Genomic DNA, 21,501 nt, shown 5'->3' with positions numbered 1-21,501 from the left:
GGTGGAAGAGACAGAGCAGGGTAAGGATGGAAGCGACTGAGAGACAGTTAGCTGAGCCCTGCTTCTCGCTGAAACCCTGCGGGCCCTGTGCCAAACACCGGGACAGCTGGCAGCTAAGTCGGCCGACCCGTGCAAATGCTCGGGAGGCCTGAGAACTCTGCGGGCGATATGCTAGACCAGGTCAGGACACTTGGTAAGATGTCACAGAATGCACACCTCAGAAGCTTCAGGGGACAGGATGGGGCGGGAGGCAGGCAGGCAGACAGACCGAAAGACAGACAGACACACACATAATCTCTTTAGTCCATGAACTGACAAAAGCTGGCCACGGGCAGCGGCAGTGTGCCAACTCCACACTAGACCATCAGATGGCTGACACAAGGCAGCTGGTCCACTGCCTAATAAGGCTGGCGATTCCTCTGGAGGCGGCCAGGGCCACAGCCACAGGGGGGATGCTGTGACCTCTCAAAAGCACGCCCCACGCGTCCCCCGCAGCCGGCACTGGCAAATGCACCCCTGCCACGTTATGGCCATGCTGATGGGCCTCTCTGCCAGCTGCCCAGGGAGAAAGGAGGAAAGAAACAGGACAGGAGGCATACTCACCCGCTCACCCCGGAGCCACCTGGACCCGGGCTCTTCCGGTTTGTGACTTACCCAACCCGGCACGTGGTGAGCGTGGTGGCGGCATTCAGCCCTGAAATCAACGCTGCCCCTGCTCTGCCTCACCGTGACCCTTGCAGAGCCACCTCTGAGGGGACAGGCCACCTTGTCAAGGACATTTTGTATGATATATAAAATAGATCTCAAACCAGATATGGTAACATCAGCATCTAGAATCCCAGCAATCCTACTGCAAAAGGGAAGAAAGGAACAAGAATTGCTCACAGGCCCAGCGACCCTGGAGAACAGAGCTGTGAAGAGACCCTGCATTACACAAGGTACGGGGCAAAAAGGACAAAGTCGTCCTGTGGCCTCCACATGCGCACACACTCACATGGACATAGTTAAAAAAAAAAAAAAACTGCTGGGTGTTACAGCGCACGCCTTTAATCCCAGCACTCGGGAGGCAGAGCTAGGAGGATCACCACGAGTTCAAGGCCGCCCTAAGACTACAGGGTGAATTGCAGGTCAGCCTGGGCTACAGCAAGACCCAATCTGCAGTGAGGGGAAGGGGGGAAGAGGTACCTTAAATTCCATCTAGAGTGATTTGTTCCTTTTTAACTTAGAAGCAGCTAGTTTAATAAACACGTTAGATAGCATCCCTAGAGAATCAAGCCATTTAACCCTCACTTCAAAAATAAGGAGATATCTAGCCAGGTGTGGTGGCGCACGCCTTTAATCACAGCACTCTGGAGGCAGAGGTAGGAGGATCGCTGTAAGCTCAAGGCCACCCTGAGACTACAAAGTGAATTCCAGCTCAGCCTGGGCTAGAGTGAGACCCTACCTCAAAAAAAAGGGGGGGAGGGGATCTCAACACAGGTTAGATGGTTTGCCAAGGTCATAAAGCAAACTGTCATAGGCACAATTTGAACCCGTTCATCTCAACATCCTATGCACTTATTAACCACTGTGCTTACACTGTGGCCATGAGGAAGCGTATTTCATGTGCCTTCCTGAACTGTGGAATGGGAATGGGTATTTCTGGCTCCTTGGGTAAGAACTTGCCACAGGAATTCCAGGTCACATGAACACTGTGATCACAGGCCGTCATGATCGCTACACACTATGCAGCTTAGAAAGAATGACTCCGCATGTGGGCTGGGGCAATGGCTCAGCAATTAAAGACATTGGCTTGCAAGGCCTGAGGGCCCAGGTTTGATTCCACAGCACCCAAATAAGTCCAGATGCACTAAGTGGCACATGCGTTTGGAGCTCATTTGCAGGGGCAGAAAGCCCTGGCGTGTCCATACTCATTCTCTCTGTCTCTGTTTCTCAGATAAATAATACATTTAACTGGGTTGCAGAGATGGCTTAATGGCTAAGGTGCCTGCCTGTGAAGCCTAAGGAGCAGGTTCGATTCCCCAGGACCCACCTAAGCCAGATGCACAGGTGGTGCATGCGTCTGGAGTCCATTTTCAGTGGCTGCTGGCTCTGGCGTGCCCATTCTTTTGTTCTCTCTCTCAAATAAATAAAAAATAAAAATAAAAAATAAAAAAGCAACATATATATGTATGTATGTAAGAATAGCCTTGATAACCTTGCATTTGAAAGCAAGTTGGATGGAGGCCCTCCAGCAAACAAAACAGCACAGAACTACCAAGGGAGTCATGGCTTTTCTTATTCCAGCTCTTCACTGGCTGTTCTGTGGGGCCCACTTGGACTCTAACCACAGGCCACTTTAAGGCAAAGCTGTACTTGAGATTGCCATAGGCTCCGATGATTCAATATTCTCCTGGCACCACACTCCACCATCCCCAGTGCGGACCAATAGCTCAGCCACTTTAAAGGTATTTTTGGTATAGACTTAAATAAGCAACCTCTGGGAGGTGCGCTCCTCCAAATAAATACTGCTGACTGCGCGCTGTTCCAGCCTACTTGCTCATCTGTTAGGTAAAGGGCAAAAGGACTGACTAAAACAATACGTTCATTCCAAACAACCACCACCAAAAAAAAATCTCTGCCAGTAGTTTGCTTCCAACGTCCAAACCTGCATTTAGCTGATGGTAAGTGAAATAAATACAGGCACCCGCACAGACTGTATGAGTCTGTCTCTGTCACACTAACAAAACGCCTGAGGCTAGGCATCATGATGAGGTTTCTTTGGCTGACGGTTCTGGGTTCGAGACCATGATGCTGGGATCAACTCAAGCTTGGAGAAGCCCCTTGGCTGCATCACACGGGACAGGGCACCACACTGGCAGCGTGCGCAGAGAGGGTGGGCATATGGTGAGACAGAGCTCCAAAGCCCAAGGACAGGCCAGCGTGGCTTTAGGGCGAGAAGGACAGACGCTTCCTCTTCTGAAGACCTCTTTCCCTCTCTCCTTCCCTCCTCTATTCCCCTCTCTCCCTCTCTCTCTTTCTAGAACTAACCAGGATCCTACTGACCTTTAATCTTTTCCAAGGCAACTAGCTCCCCCTGGGGCCCCATCCTATAAAGATTCTTTCTCTTTCGAACATGGATGCACTTAGGATCAAGCTTCCAATACAAGAACACTAAGGCTACACCAGGGTGGTCAAACTTGCAACCCATGGAACTTTGAGGAACACTCAAGCCACAACCAAACCACAGCACAGGTTCTGGGCTCAATTCCACCGATAACAGCCATCTTCCACACCCAGAGAATCAACATATAAATGGTCTGTTAGACCCAAGAGACTGTTTTCAAGGTAGCTCGGTCTGCTGACACACAGCAAACAGGTCACGAGGCAGAGCTGGGTAAGTACCTGGCTTTTCCTGGCTCCTAGGCTCACTCTGTGAAATCTCCCTTCCTGATACTGAAAACTTAAAACAGGGGGAGTCATGAGCCCTAGGGACGCCACCCAAGAGCACCAAGTGGAAGGAAGATAAGGAAGGCCGAGGCCCATGGAGGCTGCAGTGGAGTTTACTTTCTAAATCTTTTTTTTTTTTTTTTTTTTAATTTGAGAGAGAGAAAGAGAATGGGCACTCCCGGGCCTCCAGCCACTGCAAATGAATTCCAGACACATGTGACTCCTTGTGCATCTGGCTTACATGGGTTTGAGAATCGAACCTGGCTCCTTAGGCTTCACAGGCAAGTGCCTTAACTGCTAAGCCATCTCTCCAGTCCCCAAGTCTTTTTTTTTTTTTTTTTTGACTATATCTTCTATCTACACATTAAAGTATTAACACTCCCGTATAGGTCCACAACAACTCAAAATAAACTTAAACCCGGTAATTTCCAAACTCAAAATCCAAAAATAGAGCCCAATTGAAAAAGAAAAAAAAAGCCTCAAATCTCATGTTCAACTCTCCAGGTCCCACGTAAACCAGATGCACAAAGTAACACAAGCACACAAGGGCGCACGTGTCTGGAGTTCGACTGCAGTGGGTAGAGGCCCTGGTGTGCCCATTCTCTCTCACTCCCTCTTGCTCTCTGGCATAAAAAAAAGAAGGCCAGGGCTGGAGAGATGGCTTAGCGGTTAAACGCTTGCCTATGAAGCCTAAGGACCCCGGTTCGAGGCTCGGTTCCCCAGGACCCACATTAGCCAGATGCACAAGGGGGCGCACGCGTCTGGAGTTTGTTTGCAGTGGCTGGAAGCCCTGGTGCGCCCATTCTCTCTCTCTCTCTATCTGCCTGCCTCCCTCCCTCCCTCCCTCTCTCTCTCTCTCTCTCTCTCTGTCACTCTTAAATAAATAAAAATGAACAAAAAATTATAAAAAAAAAAAAAGAAGGCCAGTCTGTTGGACTTGCCTCAAAAATAAGATGTAGGGCTAGAGAGATGGCTTAGTGGTTAAGACACTTGCCTGCAAAGCCAAAGGACCTCGGTTCAATTCCCCAGGACCCACTTAAGCCAGATGCACAAGGTGGCAAATACGTTTGGAGTTCGTTTGCAGTGGCGGGAGGCCCTGGCACACCCATCCTCTCTCTCTCTCTCAAATAGATAAATGAAAATAAAATATTTTTTAAAAAGAAATGTTAGAAAATAAAATTCTGTTAAAAAAAAATAAGGTATAGGGCTGGAGAGATGGCTTAGGAGTTAAGGCATTTGCCTGCAAAGCCAAAGGATCCCAGTTCGATTCTCCAGATGCACACGTAAGCCAGATGCACAAGGGGGCGCATGCATCTGGAATTCATCTGCAGTGTCTGGAGGCCCTGGTGCACCCATTCTCTCTTCCCCTCTTTCTCTCTCTCTTTCAAGTAAATAAGTAAATAAAATATTTTAAAAATAAATAAAAACATGTGGCTAGAGATTTACCTCAGTTGGTAGAGCCCTTGCCTAGCATGTACAAAGCACTGGGTTTGATTGCCCAGCATAGCAGAAACCTGGCATGTTGACACACTCTTGGAACCCCAGCACTAGGAGGTGAAGCGGGAGGATTACAAAGTCAAGGTCGGTCATCCTCAGCAACATAGCGACTTCAAGTTCAACCTAGGATACATGAGCCCTTGTCTCAAGAAAGAAAAATAATAAATGGGACTATTTGTGCAGATAATAGAACAGAAAGAAAAAGTCTCAAACCCTCTAGTTACTTACACGGCAAAAATAAAAATAAAATAAAAACCTCCAGTCAGCCAGATTGTGTGTGAACCACAGAGGGGACCCAAGCTGGGGAGAGCAGGCCATTGTTCGGCTCTTTGGCTAAGAATAAACACTGCTGGACGCCACCCACCAATAAAATCCCTCCCCACCCAAGAACCCTAAAGAGCTGTTTCTTCCCTAAAAACAGAACTGAGCACTTAGGGGACAAACGCAATGAATAATGAAATGACTTTGCCCAGCCATGTCTGGACTGCCTGTCGCTCTCACAACTATGCAAGGGCAGGGACACGGTCCTGTAAGGTCAGGCTTTACAAACCTCAACCTTTAGAAGGACAATTACCATGATGAGTTTAAGGGCAGCCTGAAGCTACAGAGGAGTTCCAGGTAGCCTGGGCTAGAGACCCTACCTCGGAAAAAAAAGAAAGGAAGGGAAGGAGGGAGGGATGACCTCCAAATAACAACAACAAAAAAACATCTGTATTGCTGAAGACTCCACATACTTGGGCTGCAAGTCCACTGAGAAATCCTGCTGGAACTGAGCTGATAACCTCCTCCACGTAGACCAGCTGACAGAAAGCTGGAAGAAGCCATTGTGCATTCAGTTCAGTGGGAGAAAGAGAACTCACCAGTGAGGATACTCAACAGTGGACACTGCAAGCCTTATATTTGGCCAGCTAGGTCAAATGAGCCAATGGGTGCAATAGTGGCACTTCTGTTATGGAGGAAACCAACTGTCCTCTAATTGGACTGGAGGCCCGCTCCATGAGAGGGAATAAACCCCTGATACTGAAAATTTAAACCAGAGGTAGTCATGAGCCCTAGGGGTGCAAACGTCTGCTGTTGTCTGGCTAAACGTATATATTATGCTTTATCAAACTGCCCAGTAAGCACTTCTGTTAATGTTCACACCCTTATATTAATGCTACTCTCACTTTTGGTAGAGTCTTCTTTTCAGATGGCAGTGACCTTGGCATGACTCAGAAGGTATAATGGTGATGGAAAGAAATGACCGCAGTACTCAGTACTGCAATATCTCTATCACACCTTCCAAGGCTCAGGGTCTAATGCAGAAGAGGTGGCGGAAAGAATGTAAGAGCCAAAGGAAGGGTAGGAGGACTCCTTACAACATGCTCCCTCCAGACACAAAATGGCCTGGATATCCACGACCTCACAGTGCCTGACACTACCTACACAAGACCATCATAAGAAGAGGAAAAGATCATGACATCAAAATAAAAGAGAGACTGATTGAGATGGGGAAGAGGGTATGATGGAGAATAGAGTTTCAGGGGGAGGGAGGGTATTACCATGGGGTATTTTTTATAATCATGGAAGTTGTTAATAAAAAATAAATAAATAAACAAAAACAGCTGCCTTGAATCCCTGAGTGCACCTGTTTGACACCACACAGGCTGGTGTTTCCGTGTCTCAGGACGTTCAGTCCAGAGCGCACACACGGCCACACTGAAGGAGGGTCTACTGAAACCAGGTCGGGGCAGACCTAAAGAAGTGGCCCTGACTGCCAAAAAAAGGGGAAAAGCTGGCCCAAAGCGTGCTCTGGAGGGCTCTCTAATGCACATCCCAAGCAGCCCCAAGGGCACTGCTAAATCAGGTCGGACCCATACCACTTTCCCACCTGTGAAAATCAAGAAGTACTAGCCACCCGTCCCCCACCAGGGTGAAGGCCGAAAGCACTCAGTTAAAATCATTAGGGCTGGAGAGACGGATTAGTGGTTAAGGTGCTTGCCTGCAAAGCCTAAGGACCCAGGTTCAATTCCCCAGTATCCATGTAAGCCAGATGCACAAAGTGGCGCATGTGTCTGGAGTTCCATTGCAGTGGCTGGAGGCCCTGGTGTGTCCCTTCTTCCTCTATCTGCCTCTTTCTCTCTCTCAAATAAATAAATAAAAATATAAAGTTATTAATATGGATGTATACAAAGTACTGCTATAGCTGGATCTTGTGCCCACTCCAGCATTCACCCAGAACCATTTGGGCACCCATAGTGAAGGCAGCAAGGGTCAACCATTGCCTCGACACCCTCGAGGAAGAGAAGTGTCACACCCTAGGAGGACTGGAAAAGCGGAGGATCTGAGAGTAAACTGATGTTCTGGTGGGAAGCGGTGTCATCTTTTGTCATTCTTGTCGAGGCTTCAGAAAGTTGGCATTTTAAGATCTAACTGAAGTTATCTGTGGTATGTTAGACAAGCACTATGAAAATGGCCTGTGGCATAAACATCCCATGTGCACCAAGTCTGTGACATTCTCACAGGGGTGCTGATGGGGGGGTTTCCTGGAGACCAACACCCAACACGGATGAGGTTGCCACACTACACAACTGAAGCTCAAAATAAATGGGAGCCACTGGGGGCTGGTGGTGGGGACTCCAGCCCACGCGGCCTCAGCTCCCTAGGGAGCCCAAGAACTGTCCATACAGAAGGGACCAGAATGCCCTCTGTGTTACATCATGTAAAAGGCGCCGGGCGTGGTGGCGCACGCCTTTAATCCCAGCACTTGGGAGGCAGAAGTAGGAGGATCACCACGAGTTCGAGGCCACTCTGAGACTACATAGGGATTTCCAGAACAGCCTGAGCTAGAGTGAGACCCTACTTCAAAAAATCAAAACAAAAAAACAAACATAATGTAAAAGGCCATCCCCAGGTTTAATTAAAAAATCCAGCAGGAGGGCTGGAGAGATGGCTTAGTGGTTAAGTGCTTGCCTGTGAAGCCTAAGAACCCCGGTTCGAGGCTCGGTTCCCCAGGACTCATGGTAGCCAGATGCACAAAAGGGGGCACGCATATGGAATTCGTTTGCAGTGGCTGGAGGCCCTGGCGCACCCATTCTCTCTCTCTTTCTCTATCTGCCTCTTTCTCTCTCTGTTGCTCTCAAATAAATAAATAAAAATAAACAAAAAAAAATTTTAAAAAGAGAAAAAAAATCCAGAAGGGAGAGAAAGGAATGCCACCTATTTCTAACACCATGCAGTTATTTACCAAAACAGACAACAGTCTTAACCTCAGCTCCTGGGTTAAGCAACACAGTGCACAGGAATTGTGCAAAATCAGTATGGAAAGTCAATGTTGCGTTTCTCCCTTATTTGTGTGTGTGCTATGCACACACGTGTGTGCGTGTGGAGGCCAGAGGCTGACATGCCGTCTTCCCCAATGAGCAGGCTCTTTCGCTTGCCAATGTCAGCTAGCCAGCTTACCCCGGGGGGGTTCCCTGTCTCCACCTCCCACACGCAGGGACCCCAAGCTCGGCTGGCCTTTACGGGGATGGGTTGTTAGGGACCTAGACTCGGGTCCTCACATTGGTGGGACAAGTGCTGTATCACCTGAGCTTCTCCCCAGTCCCCATTGTAGCTTGATCAGTGATTCTGTCGCTGTTATTTTAAATTGAGTGATTCCTTGTGACTTTCCCTGTCTAAACTGCATTCCAATGTCCACCTAAGGCAGGCATCGGTGTATTGGCTGCTGTTGCAGTCAGCTCTCCTTTACTGGAACAAAACACCTGACCAAAAGCAGCTTGTGGGAGGAAAGGGTTTATTTTGGCTTACAGACTCGAGGGGAAACTCCTTGATGGCAAAAGAAAATAATGGCATGAGCAGCAGGAGGACATCACCTCCTGGCCAACATCAGATGGACAGCAGGAGCAGGAGAGGGTGCCAAACATTGGCATGGGAAACTGGCTTTATAACACCAATAAGCCCATCCCCAACAACACCCCTCCTCCAGGAGGCTCCAATTTCCAAATTTCCACCAGCCAAGGACCCAGCATTCAGAACACATGAGTTTATGGAGGACACCTAATTCAAACCACCACAACTGCCATTTAATTACCTATGCGCATAAAAGTTGGTGTTCTAAGCCAGGCCTGGTGGTACACACCTTTAATACCAGCACTCAGGAGGCAGAGGTAGGGGGTTCCATGTGAGTTCAAGACCAGCCTGGGCTAGTGGGAGACCCTACCTTGTAAAAAACAAAAAAATAAAAGTCAGTATTCTATATATATCACAAGTGCAGCATTCCTTAACTCTATTTACCATAACTACCATTTAAAACACCAAGGATGTGTACTGTAAAAACATTATGAGCTTTTTCTCTTCATTATAAATTCCAAGGTGGCTGGACTTCTGCCTAATGCTTACCTTACAAAACGAGGTAACTTTTCATCATTCCAACTCAACAGAATTTTAAAAAAATTTTAAAGCAAGAAAGAAAAAGTATATCCTATCACGAGTATTAAAATTTAAAAACAAAAAGCAGCTGGGCATGGTGACATGCCTTTAATCCCAGCACTCCTGAGGCAGTGGTAAGAAGATCGCTGTGAGTTCAAAGCTATCTTGAGACTACATAGTGAATTCCAGGTCAGCATGGGCTAGAGTAAGACCCTACCTCAAAGAAAAAAGTATGCCCCCCAAATGATTATTCCTGATACATAGGGATCTGAAGCCCACACCACATCTTCTACTTTAATTTTGCTCCTTTTCAGAGATCGTCACTTCTGTAAATGCTATCAGGCAAGGAGGCAGTATTGCAGAACACGCAGGGCCAGCCAGACCAGAGAAGTGGGGCCCTGGGCCGTGAGCCCAGAAGGCCGGGGCTCCTTCTACGACAGTGGCACGTGGTCTTGTGCCACCAATGGGAAGCAGAGTTGGTGCCCCAGCTTCAAACTGAAGAGCCTGTCTGTAAAGGCCGCGCTGGAAGCAGCTGACGGCCGGTTTGCCATGGCCAGTGTCACAGATCTGTTGCACACTGTGACAGTTACTGGACACTGTCAACCTGCAGGACAGGAGTCACGTAGGCCCCGACACGCCTGAGTGCATGAGAGAGGTCTGAGGGGGGAAGACCCATGGCGAGGGGAGACACCACCACTCGGGGTCCCTGGGGGGGGGCGAAGGGGAAAGAAAACCAAGCTGGCAACAGCGTGGCCCAGGAGCCTCCCAGGGCTGCCCAGTGCCTTCCCACCATGCTGGGCTGCATCACCGCGAAATAAACCCTTCATGCTTTTTGGTTTTTTTTCAAAGTAAGGCCTCACTCTAGCCCAGGCTGACTGCAAGTCACCATGTAGTCCCAAGGCTGGCCTCGAACTCACAGCGATCCTCCTACCTCTGGCCTCCCGCGAGCTGGGATTAATGGCATGCGCCACTAAACCCGGCTCATTCTTTGTTTTTGTTTTTTGTTTTTCCCAACATTTTTATTTACTTATGAGAAAAGCCAGAGACAGAGAATGGGTATGCCAGGACCTCTTAGCTATTGTAAACAAACCCCAGACTTATGAATCACTTTGTACATCTGGTTTTAGAAGGGTACTGGGGGATCAAACCTGGGCTGGCAGGTTTTGAAAACAAGCACCTTTAACCACTAAGCCGTCTCCTTAGCCCCCTTCATTTTTCTCCCCCACAGTAAGGTTTCACTCTAGCCCAGGCTGACCTACCACTCACTCACTCTGCAGTCCCAGGCTGGCCTTGAACTCACAGGTCCCCTATCACCAACTCTGCCTCCCAAGTGCTGGGATTAAAGGCGAGCTCCACCATGCCCGGCCTCTGGTTCATTCTTTTTGCTTTCGTCAGGTATTTTTTTTTTTTAAGATTTTGTTGTTGTTCATTTTTGTTTATTTATTTGAGAGTGACAGAGAGAGAAAGAGGAAGACAGAGAGAGAGAGAGAATGGGCGCGCCAGGACCTCCAGCCACTGCAAACGAACTCCAGACGCGTGCGCCCCCTTGTGCATCTGGCTAACGTGGGTCCTGGGGAATCAAGCCTCGAACCGGGGTCCTTAGGCTTCACAGGCGAGCGCTTAACCGCTAAGCCATCTCTCCAGCCCCCACGTCTTTATTTTGGTATTTTGACACAAGAGGAAGTAAAACACAGACAACCCATATATGACACAAAAGGGGCCTCATTTTCCTGTGGTGCTCCTGCTGCTAGACTTGATATCCACTGGCAGATGTGAACAGAGAGGACCAATGTGGACTCTGTGCTGCAAGAGGAACTCAAGTTTAAATAAAGAAGGAAGGAGCTGAAAAGATGGCTTAGCAGTTAAGGCATTTGCCTGAAAGCCAAAGGACCCAGATTCAAGTCCTCAGGACCCACATAAACCTGAGGCACAGTGGCTCTGGTGTCTGTTGCAGTGGCTACAAGCCCTTGAGTGTGCTCGCTCTCTCTCTCAAATAAATAAATAGAACTATTTTTTTAAATAAAAATAAAGCTGGGCGTAGTGGCGCACGCCTTTAATCCCAGCACTCAGGAGGCAGAGGTAGGAGGATCGCCATGAGTTCGAGGCCACCCTGAGACTACATAGTGAATTCCAGGTCAGCCTGAGCTACAGTGAAACCCTACACCTCGCTAAATGTATATACTGTGCTTATCAAACTGCCCAGTAAGCACTTCTCTTAATGTTCATACCCTTATAGTAATGCTACTCTCACTTTTGGTAGAGAATCTTCTCTTTTCAGAGGGCAATGACCTTCGGATGATTCAGAAGGTATCATAGTGCTGGAAAGAAGTGACCGGAGTTCTCAGTACTGTAATATCTCTATCATACCTTCCAAGGCTCAGGGTCTGATGCGGAAGAGGTGGTGAATGTAAGAGCCAAAGGAAGGGTAGGACTCCTTACAATGTGCTCCCCCCGATACAAAATGGCCTGGATATCCATGACCTCCCAATGCCTGACAATGCCTACACAAGACCATCATAAGAGGAGGAAAAGATCATGACATCAAAATAAAAGACAGACTGATTGAGATGGGGAGGGGATATGATGGAGAATGGAATTTCAAAGGGGAATTTGGGGGGGGGTATTACCATGGGATATTTTTTATAATCATGGAAAATGTTAATAAAAATTGTGAAAAGATAAAAAAAATTGAAAAAAAATAATTCAAAACTGAAAAAAAGAAAGAAAAATAAATAAATTAAATTGAATTAAAAATAAGCCGGCACCCCTTTAATCCCAGCACTTGGGAGGCAGAGGTAGGAGGATGGCTGTGAGTTCGAGGCCAACCTGAGACTACATAGTGAATTCCAGGTCAGCCTGGACTAGAATGAGACCACCTCAAAAAATAAAAATAAATAAATAAAGCAGGAAGAAGCTGGGCATGCCATCTCAGGCCTGTAACCACTTGGAAGGCTGAGGCACATTACTCAGTGACAGGCCAGCTTGGGCTAAGGAGATCCTAATTTAAAACATCCCTTTTTAAAAATAAAAATGGAAAAATAAGAAAACACCAAGTGTGGTGGCTCATGCCTTTAATCCCAGCATTCGGGAGTTTTAAAGTCATACCGAGCTACATAGTGAACTCACGGCCAGTCTGAATTATACAGATCCTGTCTCTAAAATAGATTACATAGAGAGACAGACAGACAGAGAAAAACAGACATGACAGGAGACTTTCAAGCTAAAAACAGATGAAAGTTTCAAGAAATGGGGCAGCTGGACCACTGTGGGAATCTCTTAAGACCCAAGTGAAAGTGACTCCGCTCCGGGATGTGCGGGAGGCTGTCCCTCCCGCCAGGAGTGACTTCGGGTGACATCAGTCCATCGCCAAGACACTCACTGCAGCACGGGCGGAGGAGGCTGGCGGCCCGCGTGTGCCCACGTCCACATGGACGCCAGGGAAGAGCTCCTGGCACCTGTGTGCACACGGCCACCTGCGCCAGAGCTCACACGACACTTCTCTCTCCCTCCGGGACCCGCTTGCACCACCGAGGTCTCTCTGCATGTGTGATCGGCTGGAAAGGCTCTCTCATGTTTTGGTTTCCCTTCTGTTCTTAAATGAGGAAAGCAGAACAGCCAAACAGCTTAAAGTACGGATGGCACTGCCACAGGGTAGGGGCCCAACAGCTGGCTGCTTGTCACAGGACGCACCACCGCGCCCCATCCCCCACTGTCCCACCGGTGGTTCAACAACCCGAAGATAAGCGGACCATTTTATTTTCCTAATGTGACCCACAACGTGCCTTACCCCGCATATGCAAGCAGAAGAACCTTGCCCGAGGAAGGTCAGATTCCTCTCTCCCTTCCCCTCCCCCTCTCAGGAAGGGGACAAGGACAAGCAGGGGGCTCAGAAGAGCTGAAAGCTCTCAGAACCCACTCCTCCCGTCTGTCCTGTGAGCTCTCCTGAACTTCATTCACGTCTTCTTAACAAAGGTCTTCAACATTCCAGCTCCCCTTTTTCCACAGCTAATGTTTATTTTTTTAAGTATTTTTTTTCTTTTTATTTATCTACAAAGGGGGTGGGAGAATGGGCATGTCAGGGCCCCCAGCTGCTGCAAATGAACTCCAGGTGCATGTGCCATCTTGTGTATCTGGCTTACATGGGTTCTGGGGACTTGAACCTGGGTCCTCAGGCTTCTCAGGCAAATACCTTAACCACTAAGCTATCTCTCTCCAGCCTCGGCTGATGGTTTTTGGTTTTTATTATTTATTTTTAAATTTTTATATGCATGTGTGTGTGTATATATATATATTTTGTTTGTTTGTTTGTTTGCTTGTTTGTTTGAGGTAGAGTCTCACTCCAGTCCAGGATGACCTGGAATTCACTATGTGGTCTCAGGGTGGCCTTGAACTCAGAGATCCTCCTACCTCTGCCTCCTGGGATTAAAGGTGTGAGCCACCACACCCGTCTTCAGCTAATGTTTTTTTGTTTGTTTGTTTAGTTGGTTGCTTGGTTGGTTTTTCTAAGTAGGGTCTCAATGTACCACCAATCTACACGTGCATCACCACGCCTGGCTAGCTCATGGTTTTTAATGCAATGTTTATGCCGGAAAAAAATAAAGTGACTTTTTTTTTTTTTTTTTTTTTGGTTTTTCAAGGTAGGGTTTCACTTTGGTCCAGGCTGACCTGGAATTAACTATGTAGTCTTAGGGTGGCCTCGAACTCACGGTGATCCTCCTACCTCTACCTCCCGAGTGCTGGGATTAAAGGCGTGCGCCACCATGCCCGGCTAAAGTGACTTTTTTTAAACAAAACAATCTACAGGCTGTTTGCTTTGACCTGGTTCCAGTCCGGGTCCTGAGATACTCTTTGTCTGTGATTCCTATGATGACGCACCACGGGGAAAGGAGAGGCTGGGGCTGTAAAATCCACAACTACAAAAACCCCAAAGCACGCTTTCTCCACCAGGCTCGCAGCTTACTCAGCCGTCAGTAACTGTGGCCGTGTTACCAACTCTTCCTGCTGATCAAGTGAGCCAAGTGAAAAAGCAGACGCATGCAGGTGCCAAATTACAGCCTCAATCGCCTACTCTGTTACTCTGCTTAAAAAAGGGGGAGGGGGGCTGGAAAGATGCCTTAGTAGTTAAGGTGCTTACCTGTGAACACTAAGAACTCATGTTCAAATCTCCAGGTCCCGCAAGGCCAGACGCACAGTGAAGCAAGCACGCAATGTCACACATGCACACAAGGAGAGACATGCATCTGGAGCTCATCTGCAGTAGCTGAAGACCCTAGGGTGCCCGTTCTCTCTCTTTCTCTCAAATAAATTAAAAAAAAAAAAAAAAGATCAGGGCATGGTGGTGCACGCCTTTAATCCCAGCACTGGGGACGCAGAGGTAGGAGGATCATTATGAGTTCAAGGCCACCCTGAGACTCCATTGTGAATTCTAGGTCAGCCTGGGCTAGAGTGAGACCCTACCTTGAAAAAAAAAAAAGACATCAAAGGGAGGAATGTGCTAGAAGAAACTTAAAGAAACCAGATCCAGATCATACTCTAAAACAGTTTCTCTTGTACAAGCCTGTGTCAAGGGGACAGCATGACCTTTAGCCTCCTCCCTATCAATGCAACTGCACCCTGCTTGTATGTTGTTAGCGCAGCCATAAACACAAACACCCCTGAACAAACAGCTTTCTGTTCTCCATTTGAACTTTCTTATTACTAATTTTGCTAAGGACTCCTCAGTGTCCCAAAATCATGTAACCTGAGAAACTTGCAATCCACCAATAGTGTCTGGTGATGTCAGGACTGGGCATATTGGCACACGCCTTTAATCCCAGCACTGGGGAGGCAGAGGTGCTCCCACCTCTTGAGTTCGAGGCCGGCCTGAGACTACATAGTGAATTCCAAGTCAGCCTGGGCTAGTGAGACCCTACCTCAAAAAACATAAACAAAACAAAAAGATGATGTCAGAATGCCTATTGCATTTGTCTAAAAAAAACCCTGAGCAATCAGAGCTCAGTACTCAGGCTTTGGAAGTTAATCCACATCAACACGAATAAATTTTCTCATTCTCAAGCCGGGTGTGGTGGTGCACGCCTTTAATCCCAGCACTCAAAAACAGAGGTAGGAAAATCACCGTGAGTTCAAGGCCACCCTGAGACTCCATAGTGAATTCCAGGTCAGCCTGAGCCAGAGTGAGACCCTACCTTGAAAAAAAAAAAAAAAAAATTCTCATTCTCCATTCTAACTCCAGTGCCATCTCGGAGTGACTCAGTTTCCCGTAACATAACAACCTGGAAAGCCCTTCCACACGGGTGCCATCAATAATTGGACACAGGGCTGCATGCCTCACCCCGTACCTTCCAGCAAGTTCCGTGCATGTGAGCACGTTAAGACTGTTTTCTCCCGCCTCGCGCGTGGTGCGTTCAGCAGAGCAGACATCAATCTCCACAGGGCAAAGAAGGAGCACCGTGCCACATCAGGAGTATAAAGGGCGTGCTAAGCCCTGGAAGAAACTGGATGGGTTGAGGGGTCTCGGTAGAGGTTAATGGCATTTCTGATGGAACTGCTTTCAGAAAAGGAAAAAGGGTCAGATAGCCTTTCTAAGTCTTCTTGAGTTCTAAATGGACGAGTGAGCAGCCCCTTGCAATTAGGGCCACCACAGATGCCTTACTCTCACCATTAGCTCCCCCTGAGGGAAGAAAAGCATGGAGTTCTATAGTATTTTCTTCTTTTTTTTATTAAATATTTTTTGTTTATTTTTATTTATTTGAGAGCAACAGAGAGAGAAAGAAGCAGATAGAGAGAGAGAATGAACGTGCCAAGGCCTCTGCAAATGAACTCCAGACGCGTGCGCCCCTTGTGCATCTGGCTAACGTGGGACCTGGGGAACCGAGCCTCGAACCGGGGTCCTTAGGCTTCACAGGCAAGCGCTTAACCGCTAAGCCATCTCTCCAGCCCGTATTTTCTTCTTTAGTACTGTTCAAGTGTTACTTCGGTGTGTGTGCATATGTGCATAAGTATGTGTGTGTATGCGTGCAGGGGAGCCTGGGCACGCTAGGCCAGTGCTCTATCACTAAGTGACATCCTCAGCCCTTGGTTATTTGGACATGGTAGCCCCAGCTGGCTCTGAACTCACAGTCCTCCAGCCTTGGCCTCCTAAGCTGGGATAAACTTAGCCATTCAATATAGCACTCAAAAAAAAAAAAAAAAAAAAAGACAGAGAGAGCTGGGTGTGGTGGCGCACACCTTTAATACCAGCACTCGGAGGCAGAGGTAGGAGGATCACCATGAGTTCCAGGCCACCCTCACACAACACAGTGAATTCCAGGTCAGCCTGGACTAGAGTTAAACCCTACCTTGAAAAAAAAAAAACAAAAACAAACAAACGAAACAGTGCTGAGGGATGGCTTAGCAGCTAAGGCGTTTGCCTTTAAAGCCAAAGGACCCAGGTTTGATTCCCCAGGACCCACGTTAGCCAGATGCACAAGGGGGAGCACATGGCTGGAGTTTGTTTGCAGTGGCTGGAGGCCCTGGCACACTCATTCTCTCTCTCCCTCTTTCTCTGTCAAATAAATAAATATTTAAAAAAAAAAAAGGGCTGGAGAGATGGCTTAGTGGTTAAGCACTTGCCTGTGAAGCCTAAGGACCCTGGTTCGAGGCTCGGTTCCCCAGGTCCCACGTTAGCCAGATGCACAAGGGGGTGCACACGTCTGGAGTTCATTTGCAGAGGCTGGAAGCCCTGGTGCGCCCATTCTCTCTCTCTCCCTCTATCTGTCTTTCTCTATGTGTCTGTCGCTCTCAAATAAATAAATAAAAAATTTAAAAAAAAACTAGCCTTTGGTGAGGCAAGGGGGCCGTACATTAGTTTCCCTCACCTACATAGGAACTGTGGTGGTGGGGTAGGTACTTGGGACCCTGAGGACAAATTCAGGTGAGGAAAGTGAGGAGAAAGGCTGAAAACCGAAAAGTGAGGGAAGATGAGCAGGCTCGGAAACTCAAGAGACATGGGGCAAGATCTTCTTGCAGCACCCACCTGAGAAAGGACCGAGAGACACCTGAGAGTCAAGGCCAAGCAAGGAGGACCTGCTAAGAGGGGCCGCTCTGTTCTCCGGGTGCCCTCCCAATCTTTTAATATTTTATTTATTGGGGGGGGGGAATACAGATAAACAGAGAATGGGTGTGCCAGGGCCTCCAGCCACTGCAAAGGAACTCCAGACGCATGCGCCCCCTTGTGCATCGGGTTTACATGGGTACTGGGGAGTTAAACCTGAGTCCTTTGGCTTTGCCAGAAAGCACCTTAACCACTGGGCCATCTCTCCAGCCCGCCTTCCCAGTTTTTATTAGCCCCAAGTTGACTGGACAGAAAGAGAAACAAGAGGAACCATCCACAATGGCCCGTTCTGACTGCCTCCGTGGTGGACTCAGCTGGCTACTGAGGGTGTGTCCCCTGACACCAAAATCACACTATTTTTATTTTTTTGGTGGTGCTTTTTGGGGGGGATTTTTTGTGGCATACTGAGCAAGCAGGCCCAGGATCACTGCACCAGGAGCTTCTGGGTCTGGTGAGAGAGCAACGAGGGGGTAGTAGAGCTCGGTGCTGTGAAAGACGGGGGGCGACAGGAGCCCCACAGATGTCTTGGGCACCTTCCTAATAAAAATAGTTTGAGAGCTGGAGAGATGACTTAGCGGTTAAGCGCTTGCCTGTGACACCTAAGGACCCTGGTTCGAGGCTCGATTCCCCAGGAACCACATTAGCCAGATTCACAAGGGGGCGTACACATCTGGAGTTCGTTTGCAGTGGCTGGAGGCCCTGGCGCGCCCATTCTCTCTACCTCCCTCCCTCCCTCTCTCTCTCTCTCTCTCTGCCTCTTTCTCTCTCTGTCTGTCATTCTCAAATTCATAAATAAAAATAAACAAAAAAATTAAAAAAAAATAGTTGGAGCTGGATGTGGTGGCGCACGCCTTTAATCCCAACACTCGGGAGGCAAAGGTAGGAGGATCGCTGTGAGTTCAAGGCCACCCTGAGACTACACAGCGAATTTCAGGTCAGCCTGGGCTAGAGTGAGACCCTACCTCAAAAAACCAAAAAAGAAAAAGTCTAAGGGGTCAGAGGACGGCTCAGCAGTTAAAGGAACTTGCTCGCAAAGCCTACAGGCCCAGGTTCAGCTCCCCAGTACCCATATAAAGCCAAGCTCGATGGAAAGTGGTGCATGCATCTATGAGCCCAAAGCCTACAACGACAGTGGGCAAAGCCAGGAGACTTCAAAGCTCACAGTGCAGCTGGTCTCGTCTTCATTTTGCACAGTGGCTCCTCATTTGCAGTGGCGAGAGACTGGGTCTCAAAGAAGGTGGCATGCAAACAACTCCGCATTGCCCTCCGACCTCCACATTCACGCCACGACAAACGTGTGCACACACACAAAAAATTTTCCAAAACCTAAAACAATGGGAGCCTATTAAAAAAAATAACAACTAAAAAAATAAAAATAAAAGGGCTGGAGAGATGGCTTAGCGGTTAAGCGCTTGCCTGTGAAGCCTAAGGACGCCGGTTCGAGGCTCGGTTCCCCAGGTCACATGTTAGCCAGATGCACAAGGGGGCGCACGCGTCTGGAGTTCGTTTGCAGTGGCTGGTAGCCCTGGCGTGCCCATTGTCTGTCTGTCTCTCTCTCTCTCTCTCTCTGCCTCCTTCTCTGTCTGTTGCTCTCAAATAAATAAATAAATAAATAAATAAACCAAAAAAAAAATTTAAAAAAAATAAAAATAAAAATAAAAAATAACAACTGTGCTCATCCTTCTAACTAACCCCAAGGAGCTTAGGCTGCCCTGTCTCCCAACAGCATGTATTACCCAGCGCACTTTACAGAACTTGCACAAGCCGATTCACTCCAGTGACTAAATTCCCTTTACCAAAAATAGCAACCGCACAGGCCGCTGGGTTCTGTCCTGCGTCATCTCCAGACCCACAAGTTCTTGTCGACGCTGTGCTTCTTGCAGAGTATGATAACAGAATAAATCATGAAAGACAAATTCCAAAATCCCTCTCCTATTTAAAAGTGGCATCCTGCTGGGCGTGGTGGCGCACGCCTTTAATCCCAGCACTCTGGCAGCAGAGGTAGGATGACAGCTGTGAGTTCGAGGCCACCCTGAGACTGACTACATAGTGAATTCCAGGTCAGCCTGGGCTGGAGTGAGACCCTACCTCGGGGTAAAAAAGAAAAAGTTTCCAGTGCTCACTTCGGCAGCACATATACTAAAATTGGAATGGTACAGAGATGAGCCTGGCCCTTGCACAAGGATGACACGCAAATTCGTAAATTGTTCCGTATTTTTTCTCACTCTTGGTTAGAGAAGCTTCCCTTTTCAGATGGCAGTGACCTTGGGATGACTCACAATGCACCATGGTGCTAAGAAGTGACAGAGGAGTGCTCAGCACTGAAACATCTCGATCACACCTTCCAGGGCTCAGGGTCCATTGTGGAAGAGGTGGTGGAAAGAATGTTAAAAGCCAAAGGAAGGGTAGGACTCCTTACAATGTGCTCCTCCAGACACAAAATGGCCTGGATATCCATGACCTCACAGTGCCCGACACTACCTACACAAGACTATTCATAATAGGAGGAAAAGATCATGACATCAAAATAAAAGAGAGACTGATTGAAAGGGGGAGGGGATAGGATGGAGAGTGGAATCTCAAAGGGGAAAGTGGGGGAGAGGATTACCATGGGATATTGTTTACAAGTATGGAAGTTGTCAATAAAAATTTTTAAATTAAAAAAAAAATGCTTCTAGCTGGGTGTGGTGGTACAAGCTTTAATCCCAGGATTTGGGAGACAGAAGTAGGAGGATCACCATGAGTTCGAGGTCACCCTGAGACTCCATAGTGAATTCCAGGTCAGCCTGAGCTAGAGTGAGACCCTGCCTCAAAAAAAAAAAAAAAAAAAAGTGGCGGGCATGGTGGTGCACGCCTTTAATCCCAGCAATCGCGAGGCAGAGGCAGGAGGATCGCCAGGAGACCACATAGTGAATTCCAGGTCAGTCTGGGCTAGAGTGAGACTCTACCTCAGAAAAACACAACAAACAAAACAATGCTTCCATTGTAGAAATATTTGATGATTACTTTATTACAGAATCACCCATAACCCACACTAGTCCAAACTCTGTTCTCGCCTCTCTTCTTCCCCTCCTAGTTGGATTCTTGGTTTTTTGGGGGTTTTTTGGTCTTGTCTCAGGGTGGCCTCGAACTCACGGAGATCCTCCTACCTCTGTCTCCAGAGGGCTGGTGTTAAAGGCGTGCACCTGGCTTCTAGCTGGGTTGTTGCACTGATTATAATGCCAGAGTTAGTTACCTTCTCGATGCTGAATAAAGCATCCAAGCACCAGGAAACTTTGTTTATTTTGGCTCGTTTATACAGACTCGAGGGAAAGCTTCTTTTTATTTTTTTTTTATTTATTTTTTCTCAGTTTTTTAAAACATTTTCCATGATTATAAAAAATTCCCCCCTCTTTTCCCCTTTGAAATTCCATTCTCCATCATATTCAAGGGGAAGCTTCTTGAGGGCAGGGGAAAGATGGTGGAGCAGACCTCAAGGTCCATCCCCAGCAACACACCTCCTCTAGCTAGGCTCCACCTCTCAGATCGCCACCAGCTGGGACAAACATTCAAAACACATGAGCTTATGGGGGACAGCTGACTCAAACCACCATAACCAGCTACCTTTATCACCAACCACATCGTGAGTTCTGGTGTCCAGTCCATGGCCTCCACTCATTCAAGACTGGCACCTATGCTCATGAAGCACACTCTCCCCTCTTGTTGGATGCCTAAAACTAACTTCCAGCAGCTAGGGAGAGGGCTTGGTGACTACAGTGCTTACTGCACAAGCATGCGGACCTGAGCTCTGGTCCGCAGAGCCCATGTAAAATGTCAGGGCCTGTAGTCAGTCCCAGTGCTGAACAGTAGGAGACTAACCTAGATCAGCGAGCTTCTGGCTTGATGACGATACAAGTGGACAGTAATGGAAGAGACCTCGCTGTGGCCATCAGGTCCGCATTGCTGGTAGAAACCACCCAACCAAGAGCAGCTTGTGGGAAAAAGACGTTTATGTTGGCTTATAGGCTCAAGGGGAAGCTCCATGATGGCAGGGAAAACTATGGCATGAGCAGAGGGTGGACATCACCCCCTGG

At 47.9% G+C, this 21,501-nt stretch overlaps 1 protein-coding gene and 1 non-coding gene across 2 annotated transcripts in view; one reads left to right on the top strand and one right to left on the bottom strand.

The window, feature by feature from the left end:
- Stk24 (serine/threonine kinase 24) overlaps nt 1-21,501 on the bottom strand; it is a 102,210-nt gene that overhangs the window by 57,558 nt on the left and 23,151 nt on the right. The gene's annotated exons all lie outside the window — the stretch shown is intronic.
- Nucleotides 19,544-19,647, top strand: LOC123459692. Its single transcript, XR_006636450.1, has one exon. It is a non-coding gene; the product is annotated as a U6 spliceosomal RNA (small nuclear RNA).

This window comes from Jaculus jaculus, chromosome 3 (genome assembly GCF_020740685.1).
Source record: "Jaculus jaculus isolate mJacJac1 chromosome 3, mJacJac1.mat.Y.cur, whole genome shotgun sequence".
NCBI classification, from domain to species: Eukaryota; Metazoa; Chordata; class Mammalia; order Rodentia; family Dipodidae; genus Jaculus; species Jaculus jaculus.
This window is presented reverse-complemented; position numbering and strand designations above follow the sequence as displayed.